Source organism: Crinia signifera, chromosome 19, assembly GCF_055691185.1.
Source record: "Crinia signifera chromosome 19, ASM5569118v1, whole genome shotgun sequence".
NCBI lineage: Eukaryota > Metazoa > Chordata > Amphibia > Anura > Myobatrachidae > Crinia > Crinia signifera.
In genome coordinates this window covers 57532873-57554532 of record NC_139226.1, presented here as the reverse complement: position 1 = coordinate 57554532, position 21660 = coordinate 57532873, and the positions used below count along the sequence as shown (strand labels likewise).

The 21660-nt window shown below is 47.3% G+C and overlaps 1 protein-coding gene across 2 annotated transcripts in view; it reads left to right on the top strand.

Annotated features, from left to right (window-relative positions):
- The first annotated feature begins 252 nt into the window (after positions 1-252).
- Positions 253-21660, top strand: part of LOC146042570 (BAR/IMD domain-containing adapter protein 2-like) — a 168756-nt gene continuing 147348 nt past the window's right edge. Inside the window, exon 1 of one of the 2 annotated variants that reach the window (XM_083162625.1) lies at positions 253-601. The gene's annotated coding sequence lies outside the window, so the exon portion shown is untranslated. Of the gene's footprint in view, positions 602-10985; positions 11080-21660 lie in introns of those variants that run through there. The other variant, XM_083162624.1, reaches the window with a different exon arrangement.

Genomic DNA, 21660 nt, shown 5'->3' with positions numbered 1-21660 from the left:
CAGCCGCCTCCTCCGGGTCCAGCCACGGCGCAGACAGCCTTCTGTAAGGCGACGGCCCCTCACAAAATGGCCGCCGCCCTGGAGGAGACAGACACTAGAGGTACTGCCATACCTCTAGTGTCTGCAGGGTCACAGCTACGTTAAAGCAGCTGCCTATGAGTGCTGGCCACTAGGGGGCGCTGCTAAGTTCGCTTAATACTATAATGAATGATGTCTCTAAAAAAGACATCCTATGGTGGCCATGCCATGTGACTTACCAGCCTCTGGTAAGTCACCAGTCTCTAGTGTGGTCACCACATGCACACAGCCAGAGATGTCCGTGCACATGCAGCTTCAGTGCACTGCTGCCTCTCCCCCTCAGCCAGACACAGAGAAGCTCCGCCTCCGGGGAAGACATGGAGCTGGTCTGAAACTGGGGAGCTGCATGATGATCATGTGAGGATCTTCATTGCAGCAGACAGTCAGAGACCCCAGCAGCCAGGGCTCAAAGTTGAGGCTGGCCTGACAGATCCATGGCATGTGCAACCCATCCCATCTGCCTTCTCCTGACCTGATCTGCCCAATGTAGCTGCAGTGCTGTCCCTGAAGCTGAAATGCAGAGGTGAGCTGTTTTTTTTTTTTTTTACTCTAACCCTAAACACCCCTGCAGTTTAACCCTAGCCCTACCCACTAGTGCCTAGCCCAACACCCACCGACTACACCTCACCCTCACAGCTTGCAGCCTAGGCCTAACCCCCCCCCCCCCTGCAAAGGACATAACCTAACCACTAGTGCCTAACCCTCACTGCCTAAACTTAACCCCCAAACAGCCTGTTCTAACCCCCGCACCCCACCACCTAACCCCCCCCATTGTATATGCCTAAACCTAACTCCCCACAGTGTAACCTTAAACCTTCCCATTACCACAGCCTAACCCTATGTCCCCCCAGGGTTGCATTAACTAAACCCCCCCCCATTCCAGGGTGCTTGCTTGCTAGCATCACACACTCACCAACCAGGATCCCGGCAAATACATTAGCAATTCTGATTCTCTAGGCCAGTGGTAGCCAACCCTAGCCCTCGAGAGCTACCAACAGTTCACATTTTCCAGACAACCTAGCTGCTGCACTCATTAATCACTGACACATTTTAAAAGATACACAGATGGAGTTAATTAGCTCACTTGTGATTCTGTGAGGAGACCTGCAAAACATGCTTTGTTGGTAGCTCTCGAGGACTAGGTTTGGCTACCCCAGCTCTAGGCCCTGGAGCTGCTAACATTTACAATTGAAACTGTTGGCCAGGATTGTAAAGATACGGCCGCAGGAGCCATCGCAGACTCGCAATTGTGCCCACATTAGCTGACTCTAAGCAATTATGGAAAACCTCAAAAGTAAGAGCTGGTCTGTGACTAAGCCATCTGGCCACAGCAGCAGAATATATACTGTACATTCCCAAATCAGCCATGGAACATCTGCATGCGCATTGCCAATGCAGCACATTCACAGTTTGCCCTGTGTAGGCCTACAGGGCAGGAGTGGGCATTTATGTGGGTTATGGCATGAATGGTCCACAGTCTGTAGGTTGGCAGTCACTAAATCGACCACTAATGGTCGACAGACAGAAGGTTGACATGGTCAAAAGGTCGGCATGGAAAATGTTGACATGGAATAAGTTTAACCTTTTTTTTTGCCTATGTCAACATGGATACCATCTAGTGTGCCCTTGGCACACTGTTATAATCTAACTGTATGCCCACTGGGATGGTAAAGTATGAATAGTCTTTTTTTATTAAAAAAATCACGAAAAGTTCTGTCAACCTTTTTCCATGTTGACCTTTTGATTGTGTTGACCCTTTGACTATGTCAACCTAATGCATGTTGTCCTTTTTCATATGTTGGCCTTCTGTCTGTCGACTTAGTGACTGTCCACCTAGACACTGTTGACCTAATTACTGGAAACCATTTATGTGTATGTGAGGGGTTGGCCAGAGAGTGTTTGGAAGGAGCAGGGGTGCTATTATTTAGCTTTGCCTAGGGCGTCAAGAAACCTTGCACCAACCCTGAGTGTCTGTCAGTGCAGCCAGCGCTACCTGGAAGTGCGGATTCGGGTAGCGCTGGCGCACTATTTAAGGAACAATAGAGAATAGTTCCCCTTCAGTTAGAGTTATTGCATTGTGTAATAGCACTTTTCCATTATCCCAGCCAGTTCCTCTTCTGCAAATGTAACTATTTCCCCCCTGTATATACCCTGGCTCCCCCATGCCAAAAAATAAATCACTTCCCCTGGCAACAACCAGCCCCCCTCCCATATGGAGTGCTACATGCCCCTTCCTTCAGCAATGAGCAAGCAGCACTCCATAGCAACAAGCATGTAATTTACCCTAGCAATGAGCATGTAACCCCTGGCATCGAGCAATATACCTCTAACAGTGAGCATGTAGGTAAGCAGCAGTTATGTGTTATAATATGTAATAGGCATTATTTTGTTTATTGGGCATTACGGTGTGTGGCATTATGAGTAATGGACATTACGGTGTGTGGCATTATGTGTAATGGGCATTACGGTGTGTGGCATTATGTGTAATGGGCATTACGGTGTGTGGCATTATGTGTAATGGGCATTACAGTGTGTGGCATTATGTTTATTGGGCATTACATTGTTGGAATTATGTGTAATGGGCATTACGGTATTGGCATTATGGTGTTGGCTTTATGTGTAATGGGCATTATAGTGTGTGGCATTATGTGTAATGGGTATTACGGTATTGCATGTGTAATGGGCATTACAGTGTGTGGCATTATGTGTAATGGGCATTACATGGTAACATTTTGCAACGCGCCTTTGGCGCACACTATACCCGTTTCTGGTGTATGTGTGTGTGTGTGTGTGTGTGGGGGGAATGATTGTTTAATCCTTGCTGCATACTAGAAGGGAGAGGGTAGGGTAGTGAATCGATGGCGGTGGGCCACTTGCTTGTGTTGCCCCCCAGGCTGAAAGTTGCCAGCCAGCCCCTGTGTAGCTTGGTTACACGGTGCCCGGAGCACCCCACCCCCCGCCCCTCCGCTAGTAAAATGCACAGATGGGGGTTAAGGATTAGTCCTGCCTGTTCCATACCTCCCAACATGACCCTCTCCAGGAGGGACACATTGCTCTGTTTCTGCACTTCCCTCTTCATTTATGATTGCCATCACCTGTTTCACACAGGTTAATTGATTAGAAAGGTGCGTCAACACAGGTGATGGCAATCATTAATTAAGGGAGAAGTCCAGAAATAGCGCAATGTGTCCCTCCTGTAGAGGGTCATGTTGGGAGGTATGCTGTTCCTCTGGGTACCTTTGGAGATAGGGCCACACTGGCCAACTCACGTGCCCTGGGCTGGTGTCTGGGGTGGTCTGAGACCTTCCTATTCTGTGCCACCGGATGCTGGGGGCCATCACTGGTCGCTGCCTGATGTGGGGTGCTGCTGTGGGGGTCAGTTGCTGTGGCCAGGTAGGTGCTGGCTCCCTGCCGCTCTGGCTGTTGCCCAGGCGACACTGGGTACTGCGGCTAGGTGCTGGGTGCGAGGCCTGGGCTCTCCTTCACTTCTGTGGCCACCAGGACTTGCGGCCACCAGGACTTGCGGATCAAGGAGACCACATTGGCCGTGGAGTGGAGAAGTGCCTGGTCCCTGGAGAGGAAGAGGAAGCCCGGGGTCAGTGCGACGAGGAGGAGAAGAGTGAAGCTGCAATGCATGACGATGGGGCAGGAGGAGGAAGAGCAGCAGCGTGGCCAGCAGCGCATGGGAGCAGAGCAGAGAGAGGACGGAGCGGAGATTGACAGCTCCAGTACCCGGCACCCGGCAGCAGCGCCCGATACCCGGCAGCCGCATCACCGCACCAGTCCACAGCACCTGGCGGCTGGGTATCGGGAGCTGCTGTCAGTTGCCGGGGACTGGAGCTGTCAATCTCCGCTCCGTCCTCTCTCTGCTTGCACCCACGCTCTGCTGGCTGCTCTTCCTCCTCCTGCCCCATCGCCACACAGCTTCACTCTCCTGCTCCTCCTCCTCGTCGCACTGACCCCCGACCCCGGGCTTCCTCTTCCTCTCCAGGGACCAGGAACATCTCTCCATCTCTCCACGGCTAATGTGGGCTCCTTGTTCCGCCCCCCCTACACAGGCACAACGGGGATCCACGGCACAGAGGGGAGCGGGCGAGCAGGCCGGGGGAGCCGGCGGCAGAGCTCCGGCGCCCGGTGACATGTCGGCGCCCGGAGCTGGTGCTCCGCCGGCTCCACCCTAGCTACGCCTCTGTGCATGGAGGGCACCCGCCAATATATCTCCCTGCATTTTTCTTATGCCAGCCCCCTGACCTTTCCAGGCATATATAATTAGTTGAAAGTATTTACACAAATACAGACACACCCATGAGCAGACCACCCAACCAGAACACTGGTCATGCCACCCACATTATTAGGTGCTGGCCACAACCCCTATTATTGTGCATAATAGGCCATTGATAATTTTCAGCTCCAGGCCCATTTAGACCTTAATCTGGCTCTGCACTGATGCAATTATAAAGGTGGCAGAAATTCTAAGAAAAGCACATGAGGAGAGAGGGCCCTGCTGCTGAGAGCTATGGTGGCTCGCTCCACTCCACTCGCCACTTGATTACTAAAGGCAACCAGTGGTGGTGTGGATAGCAAAACTGCACAGTCCCTGGCCTTGCTCCTCCCCTGGGCGTGAAAGGTCCTTTTGTCAACCAGGATCTAGCAAATACCCCTCTGCCACTGAGCACAACTTCTGCTAGGCCATTGCAGTTGGCATCGATGGCAATACCACAACCAGCCATTGATAGTCATATGCTCCATGTCCCAACTCCTTGGGGGATGTTGGAACATTGGGCATCCCCCATAGGTTGCGCAGGACAGGAGGGATTGCAGCAGGGATTGGAGATTGAGACTCCTACATACATTTAGGTGATATATTGCAGGTGTTTTCAGAAATTTAGATGCAAATATTGAATGATAAATGGGCCCATTTGTGTGCTGTAATCTTATCCTGGGGCTCCATGTAAGTGTGCTTAATGTATGTACTGTATTATATGTAGTAGCATATACGCATATGTGTGTGTATTTATATGTACACATGTATATTGTTGGCATTATCATACCCTCCAACATCTGAAAGGTAGAATTTGGTACACAACCAGAAAGGGGGCGTGGCCAATGGCAAAATGGGTGTGGTGATCCCCTTTTCGAATGTGTGGGCATTTTTGAATAAACACATAGCCAATCAACACATTATATATCCATATAATAAAATGAAGAGTCTGTGTGCGTGTGTGTGTGCGTGTCCGTCGCATTGCGGACACACCGTAGCACTCAGAGACACCAAATTCAGCAACAAGATACTTCTGGACCCGGTGGTGTGCACCTCGAAGCCCTTTTTGGGAAATTTCACTTAGAAATTAAAAAAACACCAAGTTTTAATTTTCCTGGGGAAAAGATCGATGATCTGGGAAACAGTTTGCGAAGGAACAACTCCACACCTGATTTCATTGCTGTCATTGAGTATGAAAGACACATTCTAACATTATGGTGAAGGCTTTAAACAATTAGGAAATAATTAAGGATATACATAGACCACACATAACACACACACATACACATTGTACACGCACACACAGTACACCACATACGCACACATAGCACACATTTATACGTAGAGCACCTCACACACTTACACATTGGACAGATACACACAACACACCACATGCAGTACAATACAAATTCATGCACACTACAACACACACCCAAAAACAGTACAACAAACACACACTTAAACATTGCCAGGATACGCAAAGCACACTACACACACATATATACGTAGCACACCTCACAAACTTACACATTAGGCAGATACACACAACACAACACTCACAGTACAACACACACACACATTCACTACAACACACACCCAAAAACAGTACAATACACAGAACACACACACTTAAACATTGCACAGATACACACAGCACACTACACACACACAGATTTATACATAGCACACACACACACAACATACCTCTAACAGCACAACACACACCCACATTCACCACACACACCCAAAAAACAGTGCAACACACACAAAATACACACTTAAACATTGCACATATTCACAAAGACACAACACACACATACTGTATATACGTAGCACACCTCACACACTTACGCATTGGACAGATACATACAACACACACAACCACATACACTACAACACACACACAAAAACAGTACAACACACACAAACACACAGAACACATAAAAAATAATTTGCCGTTTATTTAACAGTCTGTACCGGCAAATAAAAACTGTACCTAATGTACCGTTTCTACTTTGTTCCCCATACCCGTCTCTCCAGTCCTCCAGCCTGTCACTGCGCTCCCCGGCCAGTTGCACTGAGAAATCTTTGTCCTGGCCAATGCACCTATTGATCAATACAAAGTGGGTACACTGCACTCACCCTGTTAGTCAGTTGCATATCAGGCACTGCTCTGCCTTAAGGGTTTCCCAGACTCTTTTGGTTCATAGATAATGTTTGGTCGATGGGCATGAGCGCTACATGCATTTGTTTGAATGTTATGAGTGTAAGAAGTTGAAGAATAAGACTGAGATGAAGATTTGTCATGTTATAGTGTACAATTTACTCAATAAATCGTGAAAAAAATATGTGTACATAGAAGTACAATCAAGAAATGAATGTAGGGTTAAAAAATAAATTATGATTCAAACTGATAATTGTTTGGATGGCGGTGGGTTGCGAAACAAATCTATAGGTGGAGGGGGTATGGATATTGTGGGCATAATTGGTGGGAATACATGCCGGGGGCCGATTGCTGGAAATCGGTACATCGGTACACTTTGATTTTTGCCGGTACAGACCGTTAAAAAAACGGTACTGTACCGGTAAATCGGTACAGTTGGAGGGTATGCATTATCTGCAATGGGGTGTGTGGCTTGATGATACAGGGCTCCATCCCCCCCACAGCTGAAAGTCTCCGCTCCAAATAGGAGAAGTTAAATGTTGGCAAGTATACCATGAGGTGTACTGGATTGTTGTTGTCAGAAACAGGTCAGTCCCAGATAAGGGGCTTCAAAAGTGATAAAATGGAAAGTGATAAACAGCCAGCCAATCAGCTCCTTACTACCATGTCACAGACTGTGTTTATAAATTGTCAGGCAGGAGCTGATTGGCTGGTTGTTTATCACTCACTATTTTATCACTTTTGAAGCTTAGTGCATCTGGCCCAAGGTTAGAAGTACCAGTGGATGGCAAGAATCTGGTCAGAAGAATAGCCACAGTCAAAACCAGTAAGTAATTAGAAGCATGACCTAGGGAGCAGCCAATGAGTCTTCAGACAAACCAAATTAGTAGACTGGGAGCTCTAACAAAAACAGATGCTGGAGTAGAGATATGGGGCCTAAGAGGTACATTTATTAAACTTTGTGTTTGTCTGAGACTGCAAACAAAGAAGTGTTTGGCCACAGAAATTTACCAAAAGACAAACGTGAAAGTATTCAGCCAAATACATGTACAGTATGAAACATAGGTGGACAGGGATATTCAGCCAAATACACCATCTGCCAATTCGGGTGTACTTTCCATAAACATCAGGGAAATACTTGAATTTACCTTAATTTGTGTTTGCAATCACACCCGTAAATTGAGCAAAATTGGATCAAAAATGCATATGTGAAATAGATGTCCCTCTCAGCAGCGTGTATAGAGAAGCATGCAGAGATCCATGAGTTCTGCGCAGTTTTTCTGTGTTCAAATCTGTTGAAATGGTTAAAAAAATGAAAAAGGAGATTTCCCCTTACATAAGTATGACCAGCCCAGGCTCTTTCAGCTGGTCCTGGTTCTAAAAACACAGGTAAATAAAGTGTGAGGTCCCCCTTTATTTAAACAACCAGCTCCAGGCTCTTGGACCAGTCCTGGTTCCAAAAATATGGGGAGAAAAGATGTATCTGTTCCAGTATTTTTGAAACCAGCACCGGGTTTCACTGACCAGGGAAGTAATGCCACAGCTGGGGCACATTAATATTTTTCCCATCATCCATAGAATTACCCCCACCTCCCTAGTCAAACATGGCCTTTCCGATTGTGACAAGGACAAGTCGGACCTGATTCCCCCTGCAGCTCCCCGGGAGGGGGACACACGATTTGGCACTTGATGTGCCAAGTTTTGCAAATGATACATCGCATGCGATGTATCATTTGCAACTCCAGGGGAGCTGCAATGTGAAGGGAGCAGGGGGCAGGGGGACATTGAGGCGGCTGGGGGGACGGACGCTGCGGAGGACACAGCTGCGGCAATTACTTACAGCTGAGCTGGGCAGGGGGAGCCGGGAGCTGTCTGTACCGAAGAAAAAAAGGTACTTATGTAGTATCTGGGCTGCCGATTTTGTGATTGTATGCCTTACCTTAAGGCATACAATCAGATGCGATGCGATGCGATGCGATTTTGCATAGGATTCAATGTTAAGAAGGTCCTGTTCATTTCCCCACTATCCAAGTGGGCATAGAGTTGATTTTATATAGCGTGGCGAGCGCAGCGAGCCACCGAGCCCGAAGCCTGGCGAGCCCCGCGAGGGGACGCATATTTCTTAAAAAGTATTCTGTGTCCGCTCGCCACGCTTCGGGCTCGGTGGCTCGCTACGCTCGCCACAGGTTTATATCCAACTCCATGCCCACTTGGATAGTGGGGAAAGGAAAAGGACCCCTTTTTCCCATTGAATTCTATGTTAAAATGGACTCAGACCATTTTAACATTGAATCCTATGGAAAAATCTTGACCATCGCATCGCATACGATTTGGTCGCATGCGATGCGATGCGATCCGATTCGATTTCTAAATCGGACGCCCAGATACTACATAAGTACCGGAAAAAAAAAGCCCATACAATGAATGGGCAGCCTGTGATTGGCTGCTGAGCGCTCTCTCAGCCAATTGCTGACTGGCTGAGAGAGCGCTTAGCCAATCACAGGCTGCCCATTCATTGTATGGGCTTTTTTTTTTTTCCTTCCGTACTGACAGCTCCCGCCGGCTCTATGCCGCCTGTGTCCCCCGCAGCGTCCCCAGCCCCCCTGCTCCCTCTACCGCCGCGCCGCCCCACTAGGTCCCAAGTCGGGTGGTCGGACGTGCAGCAGGTCCGACCACCCGACGCAGATCCGATGCGCACGGGACCGCGCATCGGATCTGAGGGGACATCAAAACTAGCCGATTTTGGTCCGATTTCGGCCAGATCCGACTGATCTGGCTGAAATCTTACCAAAATCGGCTAGTGTATGGGGGCCTTTACTCGGTGGTGCAATCTAAAATGGCTTATCCTGGCTGGAGCTGACATTATAAACCCTCCCCTAACAGGCTTAGCCACACCTAGGGAAAAATGTAATAGGGTGCGATTTTTTTGGGGGGGTCAAAAACGGGCAAAATTGCATGTTTACTAAAAATCACACATGTAGTTGTGTGCCATTTGTAGTAAAAATCGCAAATGTAATTGCACCCTAAACATTACCAAAAAAATTGCAGAAAAATAGACCAGGTCCAGACTGGCGAGTTTGACAGAACCATGCATGCATAGTGTGGGGTTCCCCCCTCCAGAGCATAACTAGCCCCGGGCTCATTGAGCTGGTCCCGGTTTTCCAAATACTGGGGGGAAAATTGAGAGGGTCCCCTGTATTTAAGAAATCAGCACTGGGTTCTTGGACAGGTCCTGGTGTTCAAAAATATGGGGGACAAAAAGAGTAGGGGTCCCATGTATTTTGGAACCAACGCAGGGCTCCAAAACCTAGCGGTGTCATGCCACAGCCAGGGGGACACTTTTTATACAAGGTCCCCCAAGACAAAACGCAAACACCCTGGCTGGTAAGCCCTGGATGGAGTACCTGGGTGAGTGGGGATCCCCCCACAGACTTAACCCTTCTAGGGCTGAAGCCCAGGGCTGTTGAATGGTTTTTGTGTAAAAAAATAAATAGATGTTAAAATGACATTGGGTTATGCAGTGGAACTACAAGTCCCAGCAAGCCTCCCTTGCATATTGAGACTTGGAGAACCACAAGTCCCAGCATGCGGGGCATTATTTGGCCTGCTGAAACTTGTAGTCCCACTGAATAACCTATGTACAAATAAATGGGGAGGTGGAATCAGGTTTACGTTACTAAAAATCACACTTTTACTAAAAATTGCACATTCCCATTACTAAAAAAAAATCGCCAGAAATTGCATGAGAATCCTGACTTCGTCTAAAAATTCACACCCTATTACATGTTCAATTTTTGAATAAAACCTCTCACGTGACTGTCAATAGCACCCTATTACATTTCTCCCATAGCCTTTTCCTAGGCACGCATTTTCCCTGGCACTCCCAGTGTTATTTTCTGACCCGCCTGCATTTTTGTTACCACTCCCACTAAACGGCCAGTTCCCACCCCCAGACGCCTAAATTCCTGTCAATTACTGTGATCGACCCGCGTTTGGAAAAATTTGCAGGAGTTCATCGCTGGTGGGAGTTGCGCGCACACATTGCGGCCTCTATCGCGATCAGGTCTGAATCGGGCCCAATATCCCCAGTCGATGTGCATTCATGTGCAATAACCCGGGTTATTTTGGGCAGTGTAAAAGCAGTTTAACTGCTGGAAATGAAAAATCTAACTCTGTTGGTTTTCCTAAACCAATGTTTAATGTATTTTCCCAGGAATATCGCTGATCATAGAAATAAATTAAAGTAGATGTCCATCTGATATATACTGTACATTTACAACCATACCTGAAGGAATTACAGTATTTCAGTATATTCTAAGTAAATAGTTTTCTTATATAACCTAAGCTTACATTATTTGCAGTATCTTTTGAAACTTGTACAATCCGCTGGATCTTTTGGCCGGGTAAAATCTATGCACACACGCACTCACACATAACACTGCTCTGATTTAATATAGTCTAGTTCAGATGATCACACTGCAGTACTGTTCTCAGCTGCCAGAGTATATTGAATCGGCCCCTTGCAAAGGAAGCACAGCACAGGCCTGCAGCTTGTGGAGGGATGCCTTGTGCAGAGGTATGTAATCTGTCCCTTCCTTATCACAGAATCACATGCATACATGCTAATGGAATATTTACATCTTAATAGACATTATGGGAATAGAGAAGACGTATATAACCTGGCATATCTGTATAGTATGGAGGATTCCTATGTAAAATCCCAAATAAGCACATTACAGAGATGGGATTTACACAGAAACCTGCATTTGTGTAAGGAATAAGGTGTATCACTGTACATACTGTGCTACACAAGCTGCACATGTGCAAAGCCACAGCTAATGAATTAAAAGACCCTATGCATCTCTATCCCTTATCCTCTCCCACACACTCTCCATATACCTCCCATCTGCGTACATCATATTGCCCCTACACAGTGACAACTATTCATGATGATGTATGGGGGCTACTACAAGAACCCAGTGATAGGAAAGCAGTGGGGTAGAGCTGCACTTCTGAGAGAGATAGTAATCTGCAAACTGACAGCGCAATGGGAATGTCCGGTGATTACGTGTTTGCTTGGTTGAACACTGTACTAGTATTTATGTGCAGCAAATGATGGACTGATCTGAGTGGGACGCATGTTATGAGTATAGAGATAGTTGCATCTATGCACCACATGAAGCATTGAAATCATCATTTGGTTTTATGAATGAATGTTTACAATGAGCTACAAGGCAGGAGATGTATTTTGAAGGCTTTCCTATTTTTGAAGTGTGTAACTGGGCAGGGGGCAGTGGCGACTCCAAAAGTGGGGCTGCGGCGTGATCCAAAATTTAAATAGGGGAGCCACACCAACTGCCATGCCAAACACTGCCGTACATCAGTGGCCGAGACTCACTGGCCTCCCTATTTAAATTTTGGACTGCACTGCAGCCCCACCACTGGAGCCATCATTGCCAAGGAGTATGGTTGTTTTAGACCCTATGCAAAACTACAATTACACAAAAGCTGGGTGAGTGACCAAAAATAAAGTAACGTGGCTTTTTTATTGGTTTGCCCAGTCACACCCACTTAACTGCATTTGCATCACCACCTCACCCCATCCTGTAGGAAGTTTCCTTGTGTTGGTCATAGGCCTACCCAAACTCTCCAATTTGCAGACATTGTAGGCTAAAAGTTACAGCTTATGGCGATGATGCGGGAGCGTGCAGCATGATCACCGCTCATCACCGGACCATACACACTGGGCAGCTTTGAGCTGAAAGCCGCTCAAACCTGCTGTTTTGAGCGGCTTTCAGCCGTGGGCATCTGCCTCCTGTGGGCTGTGGGCATCTGCCTCCTAGGGTTACCAACTCATCCCTTTAATTCGGGACACATTAATTACACATGTTCTGTGGCTGGCTTTCAACTGGTTTTAAACTGCCACAGAACCTGTGTAATTAATATGTGCAGGGCCGGATTAACAATGGGCCTGATGGAGCTACAGCTTCAGACCCACTCTCCAATATTTTGTAGCTGAGGGCCAGGGCTTTCCAACGAGCCCAGCCCTGCGTTGCTAGCCCCCAGCGAACCGGAGATACCGACAGGCAAAGCTGGAAGGTTTTCCCCATAGGATAACATGGGACTCACTAATTCCGACCCCCACCCGGATCCAACGGCTGCCAGTTCCCCCTCCGGCATCATAGAAGCTCAAACCCAAATCACTGGGCCTTCAATTTGATACCAGACTGGTCCATATGGGCAGGGTAGGCGACAGAGGGGTCAAAGGGGACATCTGTACCGGGCCCCAAGCTTGTGAGGGGCCCCAAAGTTTTGAATGACTCGGGGGTTGTAAGCATTGCTGCAGCAGCAGTGCAGTTCCTTGCAATGGTTTATAAAGGCACCCACCTGGATTCCTGTAAGAGTACTTACCCAGACCTCCCTACAGTATTAGTGATTATGTATTATGTTTCTTTTGTAACAATAAAAAAAAACAATTAATATGCAGTATACTAAAAATGTTCTGCTCAAGGGGATGTGGTTGGGGGGCCCCAGCGATATCGGTGTACCGGGCCCCAAGATTTCTGTTACCGGCCCTGCATATGGGTTCATTGGTTCTAGAGATATTGTGAGTAAACCGATTTTTTTAATTTATGAAATGTAATTTCATGGCTGTTCATGTTGTTTGAGGACAGTTATTATTATTATTATAATTTTATTTATAAGGCGCCACAAGTGTTTCGCAGCGCCGTACAAAGGAACAATACAGGGAGACAAAACTTGGCATAACATTGAATAAATAACAAAAATACAGTACAAATAAAGAGCACCACAGTTCAATACACATTACAGCTTAAATGTAAGTAGTGAGGACCCAATCAACATACAACTAGAGGCTTGAGGCCAATGATGGAGATGAGTATGAAGATGGTCACTGAGTGTTGGAGTAAAGGAGAGCTGTGAGTGAAATGTGAAGAGAAGTGGGCTTTGACAACAGGAGGGAAGAGGGCCCTACTCGGAGGAGCTTACAATCTAGTAGGAAGGGGAGACAGACAGATTACAAGAGGTGCAAGCGAGGGGGTGGTGGTTAGATAGCAGGATGTAAACAGGCAAGGGGTCGGAGAACCAGCTGGTTTATGCAGTGGAAGGGTACGCTTTGATGAATAGGTGAGTTTTCAGTGCCCGTTTGAAGCTTTGCAAGGTCGGGAAGAGTCTAATGGAGCGAGGGAGTGCGTTCCACTGAAGGGGTGCAGCACGGGCAAAGTCCTGTACTCTAGCATGGGAAGCAGTGATCAGGGTGGAGGAGAGACGACAGTCGTCAGCTGACCGTAGAGGGCGGGAGGGTGTATGAATGGAGATGAGGTTAGAGATATATGGAGCAATGGAATTAGAGATGGCCCTGTATGTGAGTGTGAGGTGTTTGAAGAGGATTCTGTAGGGGAATGGAAGCCAGTGCAGATTTTGTTGAAGGGGAGTAGCAGAGTTAGAGCGGCGGGAGAGGAAGATAAGCCTGGCTGCAGCATTGAGGACAGATTGGAGAGGAGCTAGTTGGGATTGAGCGAGGCCAGTGAGAAGAGCATTACAGTAGTCAAGCCGTGAGATGACTAATGAGTGGATGATCAGCTTAGTTGCACTCTGTGAGAGAAAGGGCCTGATGCGAGCAATGTTGCGTAACTGGAACCGGCAAGAATGGGCCAGGGCTTGGATGTGGGGTGCAAAGGAGAGGGATGAGTCAAGAGTGACACCCAGGCAGCGGAGTTGGGGAACAGGGGAGATGATGGTGTTGTTAACAGTGATAGAGATATTAGTAGGGGGCATAGCTCTGGGTGGGGGAAAGATAATGAGTTCGGTTTTGTCCATATTCAGCTTCAGAAATCGCTCAGACATCCAGGTGGAGATGGCAGCGAGGCAGTTGGAAACCTGAGAGAAAACAGTGGGGGACAGATCAGGAGAGGAGAGGTAGATTTGGGTGTCATCTGCATAGAGGTGATATTGGAAGCCAAAGGAGTTAATGAGTGCACCCAGAGAGGAGGTGTACAGAGAGAACAGAATGGGGCCAAGGACGGAACCCTGAGGGACCCCGACAGGAAGGATAGAAGGTGGTGAGGTAGAGCCAGAGGCAGAGACTGAGAAGGAACGGTTGAAGAGGTAAGAGGAAAACCAGTTGAAGACTGTGCCAGAGAGGCCAATGTTTTGGAGTGTGTGGAGGAGGAGAGGGTGATCCACAGTGTCAAAGGCAGCAGATAGGTCCAAAAGGATAAGCAGGGAGAAGTGACCCTTGGATTTGGCTGACAGCAGGTCATTGGTGACTTTCACTAGGGCAGTCTCAGTGGAGTGAAGTGGGCGAAAGCCAGATTGAAGGGGATCTAGGATGGAGTGGTCAGACAAGTAGCTGGTGAGACGCCTGTAAACCAGCCGTTCTAGTATTTTAGAGGCAAATGGGAGAAGAGAGATAGGGCGGTAGCTTGTGGGAGATAAAGGGTCCAGGTTAGGTTTTTTAAGAATAGGCGAGACCAGAGCGTGTTTGAAGGGTGAGGGAAAGATGCCAGTAGAAAGAGATAGGTTAAAGAGGTGAGCAAGGTGGGAGCAGCCAGTGGGGGAGAGGGAACTGAGGAGACGGGAGGGGAGAGGGTCCAAGGGACAGGTAGAGGGGGGAGAGGATGAGATGAGGGAGCGGACTTCCTCAGCTGTAGTAGGGCAGAAGGATGACAGAGTGGGGTAGTTGGTAGGGGAGGATGATTGGGGTGGGTGGGCAGCAGAGGGGGTATGGAAGGAGATATCATGTCGGATTACCTCAATTTTAGAGAGGAAGAAGGAGGCAAAGTCAGTGGCAGTGAGGGATGAAGGGAGGAGGGGTGGTGCAGGGCGAAGTAGAGTGTTGAAAGTATCAAAGAGACGTCGGGGATTGGAGGAATGGGAGGAGATGAGAGATTTGAAGAAAGTTTTTTTGGTATAGGAGAGAGCAGCGCTGTAGGAGGAGAGAATAAACTTGAAATGGAGGAAGTCTTCCAGAGAGTGAGATTTCCTCCAGATGCGTTCAGCAGAGCGTGCACATTTTTGCAAGAATCTAGTTATTTTGTTGTGCCAGGGTTGTGGTTTAGAGCGTCGAAGGGGAACAGTGTGGAGGGGGGCTACAGAGTCGAGAGCAGAGGTGAGAGAAGAGTAATAGAAAGAGGCAGCCTGGTTGGGGCAAGTCATGGTTGAGAGAGGAGAGAGGAAAGTCTCCAGGGAAGACAGGACAGTGGGGTCAAGAGACCCGAGGTTACGTCTGGTGACTGTGGGTCTGGGCAATGAGGGGAGAGGGGAGGATGAGAGGGTGAAAGAGAGCAGATTGTGGTCAGAGAGTGGGAAGGAAGAATTAGAGAAATCAGAGAGATTACAATGGTGGGTGAAGACTAGGTCAAGGGAGTGTCCGAGATTATGAGTGGGGGTGGAGGTCCATTGAGAAAGTCCAAAGGAGGTGGTAAGGTCAAGAAGGTTAGAGGAGGCAGCATTATTGATGTCAATAGAAATGTTAAAGTCACCGAGGATGATAGAGGGGAGGTCAGAGGCAAGAAAGTGTGGAAGCCACGCAGCAAAGTTATCAAGGAAAGGGGAGCAGGGGCCAGGGGGGCGGTAGATTACAGCCACAAGGAGGTGAATGGGGTAGAAGAGGCGGATAGTGTGTACCTCAAAGGTGGAGAATGTGAGGGAGGGCTCAGGTGGGATGGCGCGGAAGAGGAGGATGCCCACTCCTCCACCCTGGCGGCCATCCGGTCTGACCGAGTGTGTGAAGGAGAGGCCTCCATAAGAGAGGGCAGCAGGGGAGGTAGTGTCAGATGCGGACAGCCAGGTTTCAGTGATGGCAAGAAGGTTAAAAAAGTGGGAGATAAAGAGGTCGTGGATAGTTGGGAGCTTGTTGCAGACTGATCTAGCATTCCAGAGAGCACAGGAGAAAGGAAGGGAGGGGACAGGTGAGATAGTAATTAGGTTGTGTGGGTTGTGGGTGCGTGTGAAAGGTGTGGAAGTTGAGAGGGGGTGAGACCTGACAGCAAGGACTGGTATGGGACTGGATCTAGGAGCCATATTTCTGTGTAAAGTTGGTCAGAGTAGTGATATAGAGTGAGATTGGAGTGGCCTAGAATGAGCAGTGAGAAGGTGGTGTACTGGAAGTGTGGAGAGCCTACAGGAAGTATAGTTAATGTATAAGGGAGACAGAAGCAGTGTGTGACAGCATTTAGTTCAGTATGGAGATCAGTGTCCAGGTTGTGCAGACTGTAGGTGATGATGAGGCAGGTAACTCACTGCAGTATGTTGATTGCTGGGGTTGCAGATGGAGGACGAAGTGTTCTTTGGCCTCCTGTTTCCCAGCTGAGGCATCTCCTGTATATCTCCTATGTTATATTACTATAGTCTGCATACTTTACACTAGAATACTTCACATCTAGAAGACTACACAGCCAAAGGCCTAACAGCCTAGCATATACTGAATAAATAGCAGTACAGGTCCTAGTGATCCCCACCCCCTAACTCCACCCACACCTAATTGATTTATCAAGGTGTGATCAAAGTCAGACCACTGCCCCCACTAATACACAGACATTTCTTGTTTACTATATATTCCAAAGGGAATAATAAAACAAAGCTTTGTGGAATTGTCAATACCTAACAGAATTTAGTAGTCATAGGGAGCAAAAAGTGGAGAGAGATACAATTTGCAGCAGATTAAAGCCCATACCTAACAGAATTTAGTAGTCATAGGGAGCAAAAAGTGGAGAGAGATACAATTTGCAGCAGATTAAAGCCCATACCTAACAGAATTTAGTAGTCATAGGGAGCAAAAAGTGGAGAGAGATACAATTTGCAGCAGATTAAAGCCCATACCTAACAGAATTTAGTAGTCATAGGGAGCAAAAAGTGGAGAGAGATACAATTTGCAGCAGATTAAAGCCCATACCTAACAGAATTTAGTAGTCATAGGGAGCAAAAAGTGGAGAAAGATACAATTTGCAGCAGATTAAAGCCCATACCTGGGAAAAGAGAGGGAAGAGAGAGTTATCTCTGGAAACAAACGGCCCAGTTTCACGGGACCAAAATCATTCGAAGCCCACATGTAAATGGGTCAGTTGGTTCCAAAGATAAAGCTGGTTGTTTAAGGTGCGGGGGGGGGGGGTACCTCTCCCCCTCACACCAGAAAATGCAGGGACTAGGCTGGGTTAAAAAGGGGCCTGCATATCCTGGGACCATATTCCCGGGTAAGTCCCTGCATTTTTTGGTGTGAAAGGGGTTTTATTTCAAATAGCCGGGACCTGCAGTGATCTGAATACAGCCGGGCCGCCCCCTGCTCGGCTGTCAATGGCTGTCATTTCTGCCTGCTGTCCCCCAGTTACCGCAAGCATGTTTTCCCCCTTGGCAATGAGCATGTAATCCCACATGGCAACGAGCATGGAACGCCTGGCAATGAGCATGGAACCCCTGGGAATGAGCATGTAGGTAAGCAGCACTTATGTAGCATCATTTTTCATAGGAATTATGGTGTTAGGCAAAAACATAATGGACATTATGGTGTGTGGCTTAACATGTAATGCACATTATGGTGTACATTTTTAATGCATGCCTTTGGTGCGCAATGCCCCTGTTTTATGAAGCATATTGTGCATTATTGCTCAATCTGTTTGGTATAGTGTGTATTTTGGCTCAATCCTTGTGGCAAAATGTGAATTTTTCCTTAATCTGTGTGGTTTAAAGTGAATTTTCACTCAATCTGTGTGCCATAGTGTAAATTTTGGCTCAGTCGGTGTGAATTTTGGCTCATTCCATGTGGCATAATGTGTAAGAGGCAAGTACAGTATAAGGGGGTTACTATTGTGTTGCATGATTTGTATAAGGGGTATATGTTGTGGTAAACTTAGGTGACCACATAAAAGGTGCTGATAATGTTGTCTACCAAGTTTCGGCTTTCAGTATTTTTTTAATGACTAGAGTGCCGCCTCACCCCGCAAGTATCTTAGGACATCGGCGTCCTGCGAGTGCACCTTTGGAGGGCACCCGCCAATATATCTCCATGCATTTTTCCTATGCCAGCCCCCTGCCTTTTCCAGGCATATATAATTAGTTGAAAGTATTTACACAAATAGAGACACAGCCATGAGTAGACCACCCTACCAGTACACTGGTCACGCCACCCACATTATTAGGTGCTGGCCACAACCCCTATTATTGCGCATAATAGGCCCTTGATAATTTTCAGCTCCAGGCCCATTTACACCTTAATCTGGCACTGAATATGTGTCCCGAATTAAAGGGATGAGTTGGTAACCCTACTGCCTCCTGAGATTCTCGGGAGGCAGTAGACAATGCTGCCTGGTCGCCATGATAAGGAATGACACATAAATAGAATGACCAAGAAGCATCCGTCCTGCTAAACAGCCTGCAGCCAGAGAGCGAATGGTTGTCAGCATGCTGATTGGTGGATGGCTGGACCTATCCACCAATCAGAGTCCAGCATTCTCTACCTGCCTCCCAACTTGCAGCCAAACAGTGAATGTCTGGCAGCATGTTGATTGGTGGATGGCTGAAGCGATCCACCAATCAGAGTGCTGAAAGCCCTTCACTGCTTGTGTAGAATAGAGGCAGAGGACTGAGAATGGTGCACAGCATTGTGGAGGTGCAGGCAGGTGCAGGCAGGTTGTGAATGGAAGTATTGTATTGGTAAATAAAGAAGAAAAGTACTTAGCTTGGATTTACAGTAGGAGGAAGTGGAGGTATAGATAGGTGGAGATGCAATAAGAAAGGTATACAGTCACTAGGTTGTGCAGAAAGTTAAACGTGTATTACACACATGACAAGCGATCTACGTTTCGGGGATAGCCTCCATGTATCCTGATGACGGGGAGGCTATCCCCGAAACGTAGATCACTTGTCATGTGTGTAATAACTGTCTGCACAAGTCTCCGAGTGCCGCCTCCAGTTTTTTGTTTGTATGCACAGAGCGTTGCTCTGTAGGAAGGCACCAGAGCTCAGTATTCCCCAAGGGGGACCCAGCAGTGCCGGAGCCAGAAGTCTTGGATCTATCTATCTATCTATCTATCTATCTATCTATCTATCTATACATAGTACTATTTTTCTGGGAAAATAGGTCCAGGAACTCCAGGTCTGGGGGTGGATCAATTCAATAAAAAAATATACATACAATAGAGAGAGGGAGGGAGAGATAGATGTATATATTGTATTTAGAAACAAAGACACTCACAGGTGACTTTAAAATAAAACTTATCTTGTGGAAAGTAGATCTTCAGTACCTGATGATGTCATATTTAATTAGAGGTTCAGGAACGGAGTTCCTTCTGGTTCCTGCTGAAAAAAAAAAAAAATATATATATATATATATAAAAGAAAATGGGTTCTCAGAGTGCGCCCTTTACACAGTGCAAATGTCTAAAACATTGTGCTCAATATACAACAATAAAGTATAACAGTAATTTACAATAAATTTTTTATTAAAAAGCATCTTCCAAGTGATGAGATTATATATATATATATAAAGTGTAGAGGTGCGTTGATGGCAGTTTCACCAAAACTGTATATATGCACACATACTGTATAAAGCAGTAAAAAGTTTTTATTTCATACAATAAAAAGTATAAAAAATATGTATTTCATACAGATGTTCGCATCATAAATTTGATGTGAGATACCACTTCCAGATGCGAACATCTGTATGAAATACATATTTTTTTATATTTTTTATTGTATGAAATAAAAACTTTTTACTGCTTTATATGTGTGCATATATACATTTTTGGTGAAACTGCCATCAGCGCACCTCTACACTTTCTTTCTCTCTCTATGTTTTCCCTATACCTCTATTAACAGCGAGGTATTTAGAGGTGCTGCTAACCCCACAGCGCAGACAGGGTCACAACAATCCTTAGATATATATACATATATATTTTTTTTTTTTATACTCCAGAGTCCAGATTACAGCTACCTTGTGTTTTCTGATAGTTGAGCGCTGGGCTGCCCCTGCCTGTCTCAGTTGAGTTTACCCGGGGGCTCCTCTGTCACCTGGCTGAGCAGCTGCCTGTGTGCTGAGGCCAGACCGGAATCCCGCCTCCTTCCCTGCAGCCTGTGCACTCAGCCAATCCCTTAGCCACAGACTGCATCCTCTAAAACCATTGGACAGCTGAGCCGTCGCTCAGCTGTCCTGTACTTGTACTAGGGGACAATGGGCGCCGGTGGCTGTCAATCATTCACAGCAGCCGCCGGGCAACCGCCGGGCAACCGCACTGCAGCAGCAGCACTGAGCCGGAAGTGCAGCAGATCAGAGCACTATTACCGATCCGATCTTTGGCCCTGCGGGGGATTGCTGGTAAGAGTGATCCGATCGGAGGCGGGGAACGGGGGGCCCTATCAGAAAGGGGGGACCAGGGGTACTGACCCCTTTTGCTCCCGCTTTAATCCGGCTCTGCCTGTACAGAAACAAAATAACTCCCATAAATGAGTTTATTTTAGATAGTGTGGCGAGCGCAGCGAGCCACCGAGCCCGAAGTGTGGCGAGCGGACGAGGAATACATGTAAAGTAATCTCCATCCCCACGCGGGGCTCGCTGCGCTCGCCACACTATTTAAAATCAACTCCCTGCCGACGTGAATAGTGGAGGTATGAAAAGGTCGGAGGACGCGTACCGCCGCCCCTAGCGGTCTCGCTGCGCTCCCCATGCTTCGGGTTGGTGTTGATAGTGGGGTTCGCGTTGACAATGGGGGTGCATTTAACATTGCAAGCACCCAGCAGGGTGCTTGTACAATTAAAAATCGCTTCGCATCGCATGCCATTTGCTAACATACGATGCTATGTGATATTTAATTGTACATTCCGGGTCATTTAACACGAATATTGCATACCATCGCATACCTTATTTACTGGTATGCGATGGGCGCCGTGATAATACACAAGTACCGAAGGGTATATAGGCAGGTCCTTACAGGAAGTACTTCCTCTTGCAGAAGTTCTTTCAGCCCCACCCTCCCTTGCCTTTCACATTTCAATTTATAGTCAATTACTTGGTACATTTGCCATTATTACAACTTAGGCGGTAGGGCATTACGGTCCAGTGGTCACTTGTGGCATGAGAGGGCGCTGGGAGGCACTGCCCCTTGGAAAGACGGCGGGGTGTCCTGCCTTTGTGGGGGGGCGCTGT